The sequence below is a fragment of the Lipotes vexillifer genome, unplaced genomic scaffold (assembly GCF_000442215.2).
Source record: "Lipotes vexillifer unplaced genomic scaffold, Lipotes_vexillifer_v1.1 scaffold431, whole genome shotgun sequence".
In the NCBI taxonomy this organism is placed as follows: Eukaryota; Metazoa; Chordata; class Mammalia; order Artiodactyla; family Lipotidae; genus Lipotes; species Lipotes vexillifer.
Window position 1 is genome coordinate 2,633,678 of NW_006782267.1, and position 18,077 is coordinate 2,651,754.

General features: G+C 42.9%; 1 protein-coding gene across 1 annotated transcript in view; it reads left to right on the forward strand.

Moving 5' to 3' along the window:
• Positions 1-18,077, forward strand: part of MID1 (midline 1) — a 181,826-nt gene that overhangs the window by 25,122 nt on the left and 138,627 nt on the right. The gene's annotated exons all lie outside the window — the stretch shown is intronic.

Sequence of the window (18,077 nt, forward strand, 5' to 3'; positions counted from 1 at the left end):
CAGGCTCAGCGGCCACGGCTCACGGGCCCAGCCGCTCCGCGGCACGTGGGATCTTCCCGGACCGGGGCACGAACCCGTGTCCCCTGCATCGGCAGGCGGACTCTCAACCACTGCGCCACCAGGGAAGCCCTAGATTAAGATCTATTGATAAAATATATATACTCAATACACATATCCTCAGTATGTAATCAATATATTTGTGCCAAAGATATATTAGTTGGTAAAATTAATACATAAATGGGTATATTTGTGCCTTACAATAAATTTCTATTTTTAGGGTATAACGACTGTACCATTTTCAAAATTCTGCCACTAAATTTTGGCATCATTGTTCCATCAATAGCTATAAGGAGATGATTTGTAGGTCCATAAGTGAGATATGGCTGATCCCTTCAGCTTCATGCAGTCCTTTATGGAAATCTTTATAAAAATCCTTCTGGGCTTCCCTGGTGGCGCAGTGGTTGAGAGTCCGCCTGCCGATGCAGGGGACGCGGGTTCGCGCCCCGGTCCGGGAAGATCCCACGTGCCGCGGAGCGGCTGGGCCCGTGAGCCGTGGCCGCTGAGCCTGTGCGTCCGGAGCCTGTGCTCCGCAACGGGAGGGGCCACAGCAGTGAGAGGCCCGCGTACCGCAAAAAAAAAACACAAAAATCCTTCTGTGTGCCCAGTAGCTAACAGAGTTCCTGACAAATAATAGGATGTCAGTATACTTTAGATTTTGCCTAGGGCCGCTTTGAGGATGAGTGAATGGTAACACCCCTCCCTTCCCCCCAAAAAAACGTGGTGTGAGGTGGGCGAGAGAGAAGGAGAGGGGAGGGGGAGGGAGGAAGGGGGGTAGGGACAGGAGCCCCAGTCTTTTATCTTCCCACACACAGTGGAAGGTATTTGGAATTGGCAGTGATCTCAGCTGACATTTTCCAGTCTCCTGCCCAATGCAGGAATTCCTTCTACGGTAATTTTCACCAAAGGGCAGCAAGCCTGATGTAAGAGTAGCGGTCTCTTTCTGTTGGGCAGTGATTTGGTTCAATATGGTGTCATTATTTGTAGCTTGAGGTGGCACGGTGTAAAGTTCTGAGGGAAATTGGGCCGTGGAGCCCACGTGAGGCCTGGACTGGTTGGTGGTGACCACACTGTGGAAGGCCATTTGGGACCAGTTTTGAGCCGCCATTGTGTTGCATTATGAAACCTAAATCCTAGAGCTTTCTCATTGAGGTTAAATATATACATCAAAGGAATTTACGTGGTCTTTAATTCGTGTTAATAAAATTGATTGCAAGTACTATATTAAAATTATTTTTTAAAATATTTATTTATGTCTTTGGCCACTCTGGGTCTTAGTTGCGGCCTGCCGGATCTTTTAGTTGCAGCATGCGGGATCTTTACTTGTGGCATGCGGGATCTAGTTCCCTGACCAGGGATCAGACCCGGGCCCCCTGCATTGGGAGACCACTGGACCACCAGGGAGGTCCCTAAAATTATTTTTTTAAAGAAGAGTGGATATGTGTATATGTATAACTGATTCACTTTGCTGTACACTTTAACACGACATTGTAAATCAACTATATTCCAATAAGATTTTTTTTAATTAAAAAATTATTTTTTATACTTATTGGACATCAGGTAGAGAAGGAGTTTCTGTCAGTTTCCTTTAGCACGAAAACATGCAGAAACCTCAACTTACCTGAATTTTGCCCAAATAATTAAACCTGTCTATTAACCACAGTTTTCTATGTTATACTTTTCCAAGAGATCCAAGGAAAAAAAGGTGATATTTTGGATTAATGTGAAAATCGATTGTCATGGATATAAATATACATTCAACTCGATCTCTTAAATCTTCTCTATTTCTGATTAAAGGGGAAAAATGGTCTTTTGATAATGATGATCTCACGGAACAATAAAATTTGGAATTACCTAAGACTCTTTCAATTAGATCTAGTATATGGTTGGTAGTTATGCAACTAAAATGGACTCAAGCATTTTAGGAATGCTTCAACAGGGATTTATTTTTAAAAAAAAAAGGTTTGTATTTGGAGTTCAGTTAACCAGAAAATTAAATTAACCAGAACTCTTCTATTTCCAGAGAATTTCAATTAATTGAAGTTTGACTGTACTTTTATTGTAATCTTAGTTCCCACACACAAGTGAATTCCATTTTCTTTTTCTTTTAAGTTATTTCATTGAAGTGCACTTGATTTACAGTGTTCTGTTAGTTTCTGCTGCACAACAGTTGTTATACGTGTATATATACATTCTTTTTCATATTCTTTTCCACTGTGGTTTATCACAGGATACCGAATATAGTTCCCAGTGCTCTATAGTAGGACCTTGTTGTTTATCCATCGTATATATAATAGTTTGCATCTTCCACTTTCTGACTTATTTCTTGAAGAGTGCTTAAGGACGGTGAACGCCTCAAATGAGCAGGGCAGTGGTGGCTTTTTGGTTTTGGACTTTAAATATTACTATATATCGATCTACATTGACACATATCTATACATCTATAGAGGAATAGAGCTCCCTGGCAGTGCCATTTATGTTTAAAGAAATATGAGTAGATGATGCTTTCACTATGATTTGACTTGCATCTTTCTCCCTCAAGTATACTTTTCCCTGTTCAAACCTGCCATTTAGAACTGAGGAGTGTTTTCCTAGAGATAGAACAATGTTTTCTTCTCTGTTTCTTAAAGTAGTGCACAGAAGGAAACGGCATCGTGGTAAAAAGAATTTATAAGTGAAATTATAATGTTCTGCTAAAGATAACCAGGAAGTGAGAAGCGAAAACCCTCAAGTAGCAGAGAGGCCAGATGGTCTTTTTTTTTTTTTTTTTTTTTTTTTTTTTAATGCAGTCACTAAGCAGGAAATTCTGCTTGATTAAGAAGACGCTGGTCTTGATTTTCATTCACTAGTTTTGAGGTCTTTTTCTTGTTTTTAATGGGTATACGTATACACATACAAAACACACAGTTTTCGTTCAGCCAGTTGATCGTTTGTGCCATTGTCAACAAGATTCTGCTGATGAGAATGCGACGTCTTAATGATAAAGAAGGGAAGTGGGTTCCCAAGCCTCAGCTCTGAAAGAACTTGGAATCTGCCCACTCCGCCCCAAACGCTCCATCATTACCATCTCCATCAAATTGTTGCACGGTCTGGTGTTTTGTTTTGTTTTCTTTTACTAACCCAGAATGAGAAAAGCTGTGTAACACAGTGGCTAAGTAGGGTTTTGTGAGATACAGGGTAGACTCGGCGGAGAAAAGAGAGGTTTTGGAGTTCAACACTCCAGGGGGCTAATGTGCATAAAGGACCTGAGTTTAATCCTCGGAGCTGCCAGTCAGGATATTGATGGAGAAGCACCCATGCAAAGAATTGCTTCTGGATGCTGGTAGGCTGGGGCGGGCACGGGGAGCAGAGCACCCCTCTTTGGACCGTGATGTTTTGGCCGTTGATGGTGGGCGGAGGTTGCCTGGCAGTGGCTCAGACACAACAAAGCTCCCTTCTGGGAAGTCACACTACCCTTGTCTTACACCTTTTGCCCAGCACCCCAGGAGTGAGCGATTGCCCAATCTGTATTCTGAAAAAGAAGAACACGAGTAGAGTTGTGAAACGGAATATTTGCATCCATTTATGAGGGAGAGTCACTTGGAGGAATTTGTAATGGAAAGAATAGATGTAGACAACAGGGCGGAATTGTTTGGAGCCAAGCCCTGAATCTAGTGGATGTTGGTTTAAATAAGGACAAGCTAAAGAAACTACGTAACAAGGGATAACCCAGCAATCCTTGCCGTAAAGATGATAAATCAGACATTAAAACTTGTTTTTGATTTATTATCAAAATAAATATATTTCCACTTGAAGATAGCTTAGCTACCTGGAAAGGTCACTGTTGTCAAAGCTAGACATTTTTTTCGTAAGTGAATTTTTAAGCCCTAGATTGCATCTCAAGTACTGAGTCCTTTGAATGTCGCCTTTTCTTATATTCAAAAAGCCAGCTTCTTACAGAATTTGATCCAATGAAAGGATGAAATGTACAAGATGAAATGCACACTTACTAGCTTACAATGAACCTTTTTCTCTTGAAGATTCACATAATCCTATACCACAAACAAACAAGACCCTAAGGTCATACCATTTGACATTAATTCCAAGGTAATATTGTGATTTCCTGTTTTATAAATTACATTTATAATTACATTTATAATACCTCTCAAAAATATAACAAGGAAACATTTTTTTTTTTTTTTTTTTTTTTGCGATATGCGGGCCTCTCACTGCCGTGGCCTCTCCTGTTGCGGAGCACAGCCTCCGGACGCGCAGGCCCAGCGGCCATGGCCCACGGGCCCAGCCGCTCCGCGGCATGTGGGATCCTCCCAGACCGGGGCACGAACCCGCGTCCCCTGCATCGGCAGGCGGACTCTCAACCACTGCGCCACCAGGGAAGCCCAGGAAACATATTTTGATAACGCAAGAAGAATCTCAGAGTTTAGCCTGCCTTGAGAGAATTTTTTTTAAAGTCATTAGAAGAAGGCTTATAGCATTTATGGGATTTGTTTTCATATGGATCACAAATATGTATATGTTTTACATAGTTCTTTTTGCAGAATTATCAAGACTTCAAAGAAACAGTTTAAATCTTGGCTTTTAGGCCAGAAAGCCTTTGGCTTGGGGATACGTCACTCTGAGAATTGTTTGCTTTATAACTCGCCACTGCATCCTCTCCTGAACCTTCTTGTGTGTTTCCGTGTGGAGTGGTTGACAGCCTCCATTCAGACTTCCCCAAACCCTTGCCTTGGCCTCTTCTGTAGCTACAGTAGCAACTCTTTATTCTCGCATGACAGTTCCCTCTGTGGTGTCTCTAGCCTTCTAGCCTCTTCTTGAAGAGATGGGGTCTAACGATCATGATCTGGCAGCTATTCCAGTTCTGCCTAGCCAGTGAATTTCTTTCTGTTGAGATACCTTTTGTTAATGCCGTCATTGTCAGTAAGACCCCAGCAGGGCTCTTAGGCATTGGGACCTTCTAGTATTAACTCATCTTTGATCCTCCAGTCATGAAGCCCTGGCTCTTCATTTCCCCTGCACTGTTTCCTCACTACTACTTTCCCCTTCCTTTCTGAAATTTCTTCTCCTAGAGAGACAAAAACAGGTAAGTCCAGAGAAAAGCAATGACTCTTGTGCCTCAATTAATTTCCTTCACACCCTTCCCTGTAACCTTAACTGCATGCATGTCCATGGTTCCTTTCAACTTTGGTTTAACTTCCTGCCACCAAACACTCAGGGAATTCTAATTACCATACATAATTCCTATTTTTTTGGGTGCACTGTGTGATTGTGGCTTTTCTCTCTAAAACTGCATTGATCAAGTAAACAGAGAGGTCACTGATTTCCAATAATTCATCACTTTGTGTTTTCATGTTAGAAATAGTCAAAGTTGGATTTTAACGTCCTTGAGAAAGAAATCATTCCTTAAGGAAATCTGAAACTAAATATTTAACAACTTGGGAAATTAAATCACAAGTCTCTGCTCAGATGCCGGAAAGTTTTATCCTGAAATTAAGATGTTCTTTGCTTGTTTATGGGCAGAGGAAAAAGCCAAAATATCAGCAAAGCCTACACAGGTCAGAGTAGAAATATCTTCCGAGCTCAAGCAGACGTGCACTCACCCCTCTGCCTTCTATCGAGTCATCCTTTTCGTTTCTTTGATTTTATGTATGGTTCTTTGAAATTATCATATTTTCTCGCCCATTTTCTGGTCCATTTTATGTTTCTCTCATTAAAATGTAAGCTCTCTCAGGGCAGACCTTTGCTGTCATATTCACCAGCGCATTCCTGAGGCCTCCATCGGTGCCTGGCACACAGCAAAACCTCAGAAATACCCGTTGAATGAAGAAATAATCAGAGAAGTGACTTTCTCTCCGGTTATACTCCAAAAGTAATTCTAAAAGAATTTTTTCACGCTTAAAGAAAGCCAAAGTAATGTACGTATAGGATTTCTAATGTCATAAAAGTAACAAAACTGGCTTATTCTTCCAAACTCTTAAAATGAGTTTAGGTTAAGAGTAGTGAAGAGTTGAAGTTCCAGACCAGATACAGGCTGATTTGGGACGAATAAGGAAGTTATTAAGGGCTCTGTATCTGGGCAAAACCTCTGGGTGGGGCGTACCTGCTCTCTGCCAGTTTTCCTCGTGCATCGTCAGCTGACCTTAGAGGGTCTTAGTTCCCCAACCAGGGACTGAACCCGGGCCCTCGGCAGTAAGAGCGCCGAGCCCTAACCACTGGACCACCAGGGAATTCCCTGGAACGCTTTCTTATGAGCCCCTCTTACCTGTGGTCTGGTGCAGAGGTCATTCATGTCAAGTTAGCTGCCTCTGCCACCAGTGCTAGAAAGCCCAGTGGTGATCTGAATTCTAGGGACCGCTATTGGCCAGCTCTCCAGGAGGGGGACGGGAGCTGTGTCTTGGGGAATGATTCTCCATGGATCTCTCACGTTTCTGTACCCCTGGTCAGCTGAGCTACTGACTGCCTTTGTTCCAGACTATCTTTTCAAGGATGTTGGTACAGCGAATAGCCTTGGAAGACAGAGACAGAGCATCTCCCTCCAGGGGAGAAAGCAGGTTTGTTGTCCGTTATAATAAAGATCATGACTCTCTTCCAGGGCAGATGTTGGGCTTGTTTGCTCGCAGTCCATCCTCAAAGATTCAGGCTTCTAAGGTTGGGTTTGCTCAGCTGTGATGCAAACCCCTGTGTGTGCGGCACGCACCCGGGACATTTGCTCCGTGGGACCTGGGGATAAGGGGAACCGACATGAACAGGAAGCACACGCTGTTTGCTGTGCCCTGACTCAAAACGTTCTTTGTCTCTGATTCAGCAGTCTCGTGTCTCCTGCCAGTGCCCCTGAAACCAGGAGGCTAACTGATTAGCTTGCCGGTAGGAGAAGTCTGAAACCCTTCACTGTTCTTGATGGTCTCACGTGCCCCACCCCATACCAGGGTCCCTTAATTCCTACAAGATCAAAAATTCTGGCAAAGGATGCATATGGGAAAGGGAGACCTTCACTGGGGAGCAGAGAACTGAAGCCTCAAGATCATGATAGGCGATCCAGTGGTAATGAAAAGAGGTATATCCAAGTCCAGGAAATCGATGAGGTTGCCTTTGTGAAGACCATTATTAAAGAGTAATTAACATTAATTAGGAATAATAGGAATTATAATAATAGGAATTATAATAGAAATTATAATAATAGGAATTATTATATAGGAATTATAAAGGAATTATATTAATTACTATAGGAATTATAGTATTATAGTATTAATTAATTACTATAGGAATTATAAAGGAATTATAATAATAGGAATTATTACTGTAGGAATTAGTAATAATAGGAATTATTACTCATTCTGTTCCTTCACATAAGACACTCAGTGAACGTTAGTGAATGAATAAATGGATTTGTAGCCTTCCTGCTTCCGAACGTGGTTTGAAGAGATTTCCAATTTAAAAAATTACAGATAATGAATTTATTGAAAGAAGAGTGGGAAGAGGTGATTCAGGACAAGAGGGGCAGAAAGGTGTGAGACCTACAGTTTTGCGAGGAAATTTTAAGACTTTGCTTCACAACTTAATCCTCAAAGGACCCTTCAAGACGGCTCTCGTTGTCACAGTTTACAGACAAGGAAGCTGTAAGAGACAGGACGCGGATCTGTGAGTGTCAGATACATTGCATAGCTGGCTCCTGCCCGCCTTTGCTAGGAAATGGCAGAGCCAGGGTTTGAACTCAGGTTTATCTGGTTTTGAGGTACACGTTTCTTTGCACGACACCGCACCGATGGCCTCACCCCAAAACTAGACCGAGGACAGGTGGGGCCAGCTGAGCTCAGGGCTTAACCCTGAGTTTTCTGACAACACGTCCAAGAGAAAGGCGGATGAAATGCGTGATCTGAAAGACGAAAGCCTATCGGTTCATCTCTCATCTCACAATAGAAGGAAAGGATGGGGAAAGGAAAAAAGAATAGTAGAACTTAGAGAAGAGGGAAAAAGCTTGCAATTTTAGATGCAATGCAAGATAAGGGTATATTGTTTACTGTTCTAAACGCCTTTAGCTTAGAGACTGCAAATAATAATAATAATTCTTATTGTGTGATAAGTCCAATAAACTGGATGAACTCCGATGATCTTAAGTCCATCGTCCTACTAGCAGCTTTAGCAGAATTTGCGTCAGAAGAAAAGTATGAGATGATAAAAGCATGACTTGACAAAACCTGGCTGTTATGTTAATGTTAGCAAGTCAGTTGCAGCGATTGTTTCTCAAAGTAGAACCCTTTCCTTAGCTTCTCTGGGAGTTCTAGAAAGCTCTGTTTCAAGGTTAGCTTTACAATGTAAGTTAGAATATGCTAATCAAAAAATTTGATTTCCTTAGGAATACATACTAAGTTAGCTCAGTTATCGAACGAAAAAGAGTATTTGATTTTAGATGGGGCAAAACATAGATCTAGAATTCTCAAGAAGTGGATCACAAGTTGAAAAGTGGGTGATTTAGTGTGATTTGAAAGCAGTTTTAATTTTATGATACTCTGTGTGTGTGTGTGTGTGTGTGTGTGTGTGTGTGTGTGTGTGTGTGTGTTAATGATAAACTAATTTTACTGCCCCAGAAAGATCTCTTGCTGCCAGGAAAATGAGTTCATCCATTAGCATTGAAATCAGTTCAAGGTATTTTTGGTCAAACTTCTCCCAAGAAGCCTCCTGCCTTTGTTCTGTCGGGACACCCAGTTCCGACACTGTTCTTAATATCCTATTTTCGTTTGTCAGCACCCTTGTCCTTCTCATTGCCCTGTTCCCATGTTCCCCATCCCTCGTGTGGTGCTTTACAATAACAACTCAGAACAATAGAGTCCCTCCTCTTTCTGTTGCCTTAGGGAAAAAAAAAAAAAAAAAAAAAAAAAACTGTAAACAGATGAGAACAGACATGAGGAATTAGCAATTTCTCCATGTTGCTAAGAAAAAAAAAAAAAAAAAAAAAAAGACTGCATCCCCTGACTGTAGGGCTTGAGTGATCACGGGAAATGTTTAAAACGTGTTCTTCATAAAAGTTAACCAGGAGTTGTGAAGCAGGGTTACTTTATTTTTTAACATGGCAAAGGAGCTTCAGGGTCTTGTGAGCACTAGGGTTTTGTGTGTGGCTAGCTTTAAAAATGGAGAGGAAAAGCGATTTCCTTTGAGAAAAGGAGCTATCATATTTGAGAGAATTTCCCAATCTTGCAGTTCTTCCCAAGAAGAACTTCTTACAATAAGTAGTAGCTCCTGTGTAACACTGTCATTACCTGAGTGCATAGTTGTGTATGTCGTGTCATTGAACTTAAGAGAAAAATTGTGCAGTGCCACATTGGCCGTCAGCAGCAGCTATTTACTGATACGTTTTCCTCCTGGTGATAAGAAGTGGGAAGGGGTGAATGTGCATTTTCTCTGCCTTCCAGAGGAGTGTTGGAGGAATGAAGTAAGAAAACATTTCCCCAAGAGGCAAGCAGTTTTCCAGGTGGGATTTTCTTGCTGTCAAAATGCAGCTCCACTGGTCTTGTCCTCCGGAGACTAGACCTCTTGTGTGGTTTTGCTGATTTCCAGGTCACCCTTTTCAAATATGAGTGGCAGATTCTTTTTGGTCATTTGTTTGTTTGGTTTGGTTTTTCATATATAAATTATTTACAGGTTTCTGATTTTGCACAGAGGAAGGAAAGTTTTTCTCATGCAGGAGGGATGCTATAACCCAGAGGTTTGTGAAGAGTGAATACCAGCAAGTTCCAAGGAATTTTGCAAAGGTGCTTTTGTACATGTATGTGTGTACAGATGTATCCACATGCATGTTTGTATGTGGCTCCAAGAACTAATAACACTGTAGACATACATAGGATTTTATATAGGCATAGAAATAGTTCTGTGAATGTATGTGGAAGTGCCTACTGAGCTATGAATATACACTTGGAAAAGCATTCAGGGAGGGCAGTGTTGGAGCACTTTTCCTCTGTGGTTGGTTTCACAGGACTCAGTGGCCTCCATTTCTGCCACCACCATGCTGTTGGGCCTGCTCTTCCAGAAGGTTCGATTTAGATTTTTGTCAGGAGACTAGATGCGACACATTCCCACTCCCTGCTCTTTCAAGTCTGCTCTCACGGCCTTCAGAACCAGATTGTTGCCTGACACCCGTACAGCATAGACCTGGAAAACATCCGTCATTTTCAATTTAGTGTAAAATACGTTCCATTTGTCTTTAAAACCGGATGCTTTCTTTCTTAACATAAACTCTAAAAGCTACGAAATGTCGGGAGACCCTCTGACAGTGGGAAATTTCCTGTTGAGGTGGTCAGAGATTATGCTCTCTAGAAGATGATAGAGCTTGTTGTTGTTTATCATTTCCTTTGGTTTTTGAGGGGCAGAGTAAATGTTTCCTGATGTTTCAGGCTAACTTTTCCACAACAACGCCAAAATGTCTTGGAGAAATTCTGACAATTTTAATGTTGTTTTAACAAAAGCGGTGCTTTCAAATCTCTTGATGAACAGTTCTTTTGTTCTATTGGACGATGTACGTGTGTCCCTTCCATGGAGAGTGAAGACTTCTTAGAGCAGTCATCTGTAGGTGAAATTGAGTAACCCCTTTTCCTATTGTTAAAAGACAAATGCAATTATGATTAGTAGAGACACAAGTCAAGAAAATGTATGTTTGCATTTTTATGTCCAAACATGAGAGGCGTGCTTTGGTTTTTTACCATGAGGGGTTGCAGTGGCATGAAAGTAGCTGTCACAACGTGTGAACCAGGTGACACGGGGAAGCTGTTCTTGCCTCCTGCTGGCCCTGTATCAAGAATGTTCTTTAAAGTTAAAAAAAAAAAAAAAAAGGTTCTTTAAACACCTTTGGTGGAGTCCAAATGTCTGGTTTACAAATCGAATTGTGCGGGTTCGCAAGCAGTGTAGGTTTTTAAATGGGTTTTGTTTTTTGGTTTTTTTTTTTACACTTTTCTGATGATTTCCTTTAGTTGCGCTTTTTAGCCTTGTGCAGTGTGACAAGCAGGGCAGTTTTTTTTTTTTTTTTTGCTTTGCGGAAGACTACTTTCGTTTCTTCCTTCAGACAATCGGTTTTTAAAAGATTACTTTCCGTTCTCGATTCACTCTTTCTTTGCCATTCTGGAGACTGAAATTTGGGACACCCGTCACAGATTTGCTTTGTGTGTTGTGTGTGTGTTTATGCTTGTATTATATGTACACATAGACATATATGTCTATGTGTATGTAATATCTACATATATGTAGTGTATATATGTAAAGCTTGCTTGTGGGTGTGTAGACATACATGTATAATTCATATGTATATTTTCAGTTGTTTCTCAGGATGATAGATTGCAATTTAGATCTTTCTCAAAGAAACGATGACTCTGCTTTATTGTGTCTCTACAAGAGATCATGCTTCCTGACGTAGCGTTAAAAAAAAAACTTCTCCTAGATGGTATATTTTAATTCAGAAGATACACGCAAAATAAGAAGTATATTATTTAAAAAAAAGACAAAGCAGCGTCCAGAGCATAATGTGATCATGTGCTCAGGAAGAGGCCGAAAGGATCAAAACTCAAGGGAAGCCAGTGCCCGTTGGTGACCCCGGGAGCTGGCGTGGGACGGCTCCCATTGGCAGTGTGGAAAGCTGGCATCCGGCGCTCAGCTGTAGGACACTGACCCACTGCTGGTCCCTGTGAGCAGTGAGGGTACAGGTCCTGGTGCCAAGTCATGATTTCGGGGAGGGGGAGACGAGGCAGTGGGTGTTGACCTGACCCAAGCTGCCTTTTCATTTGGTTCAGATGAGCACTGAGTGGGCCAGGGCCCAGGGAAGCCACGGCAGGGTCCGAGGAAAAGGCAGTTAGAAAGCAAGAGGGAGTTTTGATTCTTCAACTCAGCAGCCCTGGTGGGCTGGATGACGCGGAGCTGGCCTTCCTGGAATTGTCGCGTCGACTTTCCTGTTGTGTTTCACCGTTGACGCTTGCACAGACACACAGGACCGCTCCAGCACTGCCTGCCACCCACCACCTGGTCTCGGTGGCCTGTCTGTCATTTCGTGGGTCCCCATCCTCTGCCTACGGCGATGTTTCTTCAAAAAGAACTAGGGTGCAGTCCATTGGTGGGTATTCAAGGCAATCTTTTTGTAAGAATCCGGAGAGATGCTAAAAGAACTCTTAAGGACGAATGTTCTATTTCCTGTTTTTAACCTGTTGATCCGTCTTTCAGTAGAACAAATTGCGTTTCTGAGACTGTTGAAGGGGTTTCTTCACTGTTAAGACAGGGCAGAATCGGGCAGTCGTTCCTCCAGAAATCAGCATTGCTTCTTTCCGTCGCCATTTGTGTCTTTTTGCTTGTCTGCTGGTATAAATGAACTCCAGAAGGTGTATTTAAGCATTCTGTTAAGTAAACTTGGAAGACTGGGTTTCAATTAAAATAACCAGACAGTGTGACCTAGCTCCCGTTTCTCCTTAATTTTTATCATTAAAGGCTTCATATCCCTAAAGACATCTGCCAGGCTTCCAAGTGATTCTTTTCAGGAATGTTCATTCATTATTAATCAGGTTGCATGGGCAAGAGAGTATGTGATTATTTTAAAGAATGTCCTAGAGATCCAATTATTAAAAAATGAGCGTGTTCTAGACAGATGTGGAAGGACAGAAAGGGTTTGTGAACAGTTTAATTCAATTTGCCTGAATTCCACCAGGTGGGTGTTGGCTGAAATTAAAAGCCTTTCCTGGTTCTCAGTTCAGGTATCAGGTAAAACATCTGAACTTCAGCACTCCCTAGAATACAGATGAAATGACAAGCGATTAAAAATATCTCTTGTACTCATTAGTTATTTTAAAACTTGAGGCCAGTGCCTCCGTGCTTATTTTCTTTTCCCTTTTCTTCCCCATCACTCCCTCTGGTCTCCTACAACTTGGTTGGCAGAAATTTTTTACTAGTCTCTTCATAATGAAGTGAACGAATTTGAATGTGCTGACGGTCGGAGGTCAACAACAGTGATATTTCAGAGGCATTACCTATAGAATGCTACGGGATCACTTCTTTCTTCACGTGTTCCTATTCCATGTATTATTTATACTGTTGCTTTAAGAGCCCTTTTGCATTTTGACTGTTCTCTGCCGTCACTTGGGGTGGGATATAGCCTATGTGTGGTGGTTTCAATTTCTAGTCTTTTCAGAATGCCATTAAATTCAGTTGAATCTCCCTTGCCCCTCTTTCCATCATCCCATGGCTCTGTTTTATTGTGCATTTACTGACTCACCTGCTTCTCAAATCAGCCACGATACTAATCAGTAAAGTAGCATTCTGGTAGTATTTTTTTTTCTCTTTTTTTTTGCGGCACGCGGGCCTCTCACTGCTGTGGCCTCTCCCGTTGCGGAGCACAGGCGCCGGACGCGCAGGCTCAGCGGCCATGGCTCACGGGCCCAGCCGCTCCGCGGCATGTGGGATCCTCCCGGACCGGGGCACGAACCCGTGTCCCCTGCATCGGCAGGCGGACTCCCAACCACTGTGCCACCAAGGAAGCCCTCTGGTAGTATTTTTATTGTGTGTTTTTTTAATAACTCAAAGTTAAATACTAAACCAGGATTGAATGTGCAGACATTGAGTGCTTGTATTATGTTGTTTTTTAAAAATACATTTATTTATTTATTTGGTTTTGTTTTCGGCTGTGCTGGGTCTTCGTTTGCTGCGCACAGGCTTTCGGTAGTTGCGGCGAGCGGGAGCTACTCTTCGTTGCGGTGCGCGGACTTCTCATTGTCGTGGCTTCTCTTGTTGCGGAGCACGGGCTCTAGGCGCGCAGGCTTCAGTAGTTGTGGCACGTGGGCTCAGTAGTTGTGGCTCGCGGGCTCTAGAGCGCAGGCTCAGTAGCTGTGGCGCACGGGCTTAGTTGCTCTCCGGCATGTGGGATCTTCCCTGGCCAGGGCTCGAACCCGTGTCCCCTGTACTGGCAGGCGGATTCTTAGCCACTGTGCCACCAGGGAAGCCCTGTTCTGTTTTCTAAAATACTCGATTTCTGGTGAATTCATCTGGGGTATAGCGCCCAGTTTTTACTGAGTTTCTGTTAGGTCATGTTTGGGGTTTGGAGGTTATATTGATCTGAGATGAGACCACGTCCTTTCTGAGTTTAGGCTCTGTTGCAAACCCTGCCTCACCAACTGAGGTTCAATTCCAGTGTTTCCCAATTCCCAAGTATTTAGTCCTCTGACAGTCTGTATTTCTGCTGATCCAAGATAAAAACATGGTTCCACAGTCCTTAAAAAAAAAAAAAACTCCACCTGTGGCTCTGTAATAGACATAATCTCATAGCAAAAATCCAGACGGCAGTAAGTCAACTCAACCTTAATTACTCATGTGAGGAGAGAGGATAGGAAATTGACTTGATGCTGTTTCTGAAATTTAAAAGAATTCTTTTAATTCTTAAAGAATTAAATTTAGGCATAGCATTTCTGGCGCTGTCTCTTTTTCACAACACTTTTAGGAATTTCTTTTACCAAACCATTTTTATGTGGCTTGGTGTAACGTGCAGTTTTGACGGTGTTTGCAATCTCAGTTATGTTTTGGTAAAACATATGTTTTGGTTAACATCAAGCTTAGTTTCCATACTCCAGAGGATATTTGGGGGGAGAAAAACGGACGAAGTCCTTGGGAATCACCCAGGCAGTGGCTGAGAGCCACCTGATATTAGCAGTTGACCACAGGCCTCCCAGCGTTGGTATCCAAGTTTATTCCTTGGTCCAGTGACACATTGATTTCCCTCATAGAGATGGTTTTCGGAGCTTACAAAGTGAGGGACTGAAAGTAAAATTATACGTGGCTAGAATGCATGTTCTTTTTCATATACTCCAAATTAGAAAAATTATTATTGTTGATGGAGTATGCAGACATGACATAGAATACCTTGTAGGGAAGCATTGAGAGATGGATTTACCTTATGATTAAAACGTCAACGTCTCCATTAAGAGAAGTTTGGAATAAAAAACTCAGGGATGACTTGCTGACAATTGAATATCTCCTTATTCTAGTGCGTGATTGAATTCATAGAGTGCACTTGGTCTGGAGATTCGTAATCCTTGGTCACTTCTTGATTATATGGGTAAAATTGCCATACTGCTGGGGTTTTGAACTGGAAAGTCTGCTCATTGACTTTGACCATGGATTAAACCTGGCAATGCATGCCGTCCTCACAGGGGTCCTAGATGTTTCTTCAAGATGCAGGTTATCTTCATTAAGTCATAGCGGAAGTCAGGAGAGACTCCAAGCAATAAAGTTGTGCAATTGTAAAATGAGCTACCCAGCAGGATGGTGGCAAGCGTTGTGACAGCCTAGGCAGGGGCTTAAATGTTTTCTCTGCCATTGACTTGTCAGGTGAATAGTTTTGCCTTTTACTTCAAAGGAGGGGGCAAAAAAAGATGAATCCAAGAGATATGAACACAGATGTGAACCCTCTTAACTTGCATCTCCCTGGCCTATCACAGTGATCCATAAGGGCACCCATCCTGAGTTCAGCCATCTCCCTTCTCTAGCCTGAACCCTACATCTGAACTCCTTAAGTCCCAGTGTCTTTCCTTTTCCACTGGGAACTTTCTCCGCCAGTTTGTTTCCTTCCGTATCCTGTACCTTGGACAAAAGAAAACCCTTCTCCCTCCGGGAAAGTCCTCCTCCTGGGATGAGTGCTAGCTCAGGTTGATGATACCTAGAGCCCAGAGGGAGCAAGGGGGCATCTGCCCAGGCAGCTGGATCAGCCAGATCACCTTCACCATCACCTGGGTGCCAAGGTGCTGTCAGCCCTACAGCCTCACCGCTAGCTCTCCCGCAGTCTTTGTGTTGGTCTCAAGTTCTGACTATGAATGTTACCTCCATACGAGATCGGAGTTTGTGCTCACTCATGCCTGCCTGTATCGGTCCCAGAGCTAATCTGATTCTGTTGAATGAATGATGAAAGAAGATAACTCATGTAACTTTAAACCTGAGTCTCATTACTGATCACTCTGTTGTGTACTAGGAAATACAATTTTCAAATAAATATTTTAGTTATTTTGTGACTATGGGGTAGTTACTTTGTGTTTTTCAGCTAAAAGCTTTACTTGGCTAACTGTAGACATGTCAGACATGTCACAGTATTTAGAGCCGTCTTTTAAAACATTTCTTCTTTGTTTAGTATGAAATCCCCAAATACAGTAGTGGCCAGGGCTCTTTGGGCTTCTAGGAGGTTCGGCTGTCATTTTTAAAAAAACCAGAAAACAAAAACAAGAAACCGAAAAAAAAAAAAACAAAACCCAAAAAACTCACAAGGGTGAAAATGATTTGTGCTATAGGAAGAAAAGCAAGGACAATTGCTGAGAGCAGAAATGGTCCCATTTACTGGGTCTCTGGTACAGGAGGTGAGTGATAGGGAGTAAGGTTAAAGCAGCAGTTTGGGAGAAAGTTGGGCAAGGCTTTGAAAAAGGAGATCAGATGTCAGGACTCATACTCTGGGCAGCAGGGAGCTGCTCAGTGTTTTGAGCCTTTAAGAGAAGTGACCGGAAAAAGTTATGATGCCCGAAGCATGTTGCAAAGATGAAACTGAAAGACGAAAGATTGGAGGTAATAAATCAAATTAGGAGATATTTTTGTGTGGGTTTTTTTTTTTTTTTTTTTTTTTTTGCGGTACGCGGGCCTCTCACCGCTGCGGCCTCTCCCCTCGCGGAGCACAGGCTCCGGACGCGCAGGCTCAGCGGCCACGGCTCACGGGCCCAGCCGCTCCGCGGCATGTGGGATCTTCCCGGACCGGGGCGCGAACCCGCGTCCCCTGCATCGGCAGGCGGACCCTCAACCACTGCGCCACCAGGGAAGCCCTGTGTGGGTTTTTGTTTGTTTGTTTGTTTGTTCGTTTGTTTTTGGCAATAGTCTTGGAATGCAGTAGAGATCTAGATCAACACGGAGGCGGTGGGAACAGAGAAAGCAGTCAAAGAACTACCAAGGTTTGACATTTATGTGTCTTGGCTAATGGTTTGGATTTGGGGGAGAGTGTACAGTTTCCTATTGGTTCTGTAACAAATTACCACAAACTTGATGGCTTGAAACAACACTGGCGGTCATCAGTCTGACGCTGGTCTCACTGGGCTGTCATCAAGGCATCTGCAGGGCTGTATTCCTTTTGGAGGCTCTGGAGGATAATCTGTTTGTCCACCTTCTCTAGCTTCTGGAGGCTTCTCACATTCCTTGGCTTGTGGCCTCCTCCTGTATTCAAAGCCAGCAATAGCTTGTCAAGTCTCTTTCACATGGCATCCTGTGACTCGCCTCTTTTGCCTCCCATTTCCACATTTAAAGACCTTCGTGTTTACATTGAGTCCACCTGGATGATCAGGCTAATCCCCTTGTCTCAAGGTCAGCTGCTTGACAACCTTAAATCCATCTGCTACCTGAACTCCCCTTTGCCCTGTAACGTAAAACATCCACAGGTGTCCGGTATGAGGATGTGGCCAGCCTTGGGGGGGGGGGCCGTTATTCTGCCTGCCCCAGAAAGGGAGGAGTAGAAAATGAGGCGGGTCTCTGACTTGTGCTGATCAGGAGAATGGGAGCGCCATGAGGAGATAGCAGGAGGCCTGGGAGGCACATGGTTTGGGAGGGAAGCTGATGAGTCCCGTGAGATGCACGCTCTGAGTTGAAGCGCTTACAGTAAATGAAGCCAAGTACTGTCAGTGCTGAACTGAGATTCGGAAAAGAGATGGCGCTGCAAGACATGAGCCTAGGTGTCAGAGAAGGCACGTACGTGGATCAGCGTGGATGGCTATTGGATGGAAGGCTGGCTGGCCCTTTCGAAAACACCTAGGCTTTGCTTAGCTGGAGGAGAGAGAGGAAAATCAGAAAAACCCCATCTCAGTGCTACACAGAATGAGGGGTGGGAGTGGAGGTAAAGGAGCAAGGGGAGAGGTGTGGAAAGTAAATATCCATTTACTCAGTTACCATTTTTTTTTTTTGCTTGTCTGTAAAGCTTTTGATTTCTCCATCAATATATTTTTAATTTTAATATGTTTTATATTATATATTTAATACATATATATACA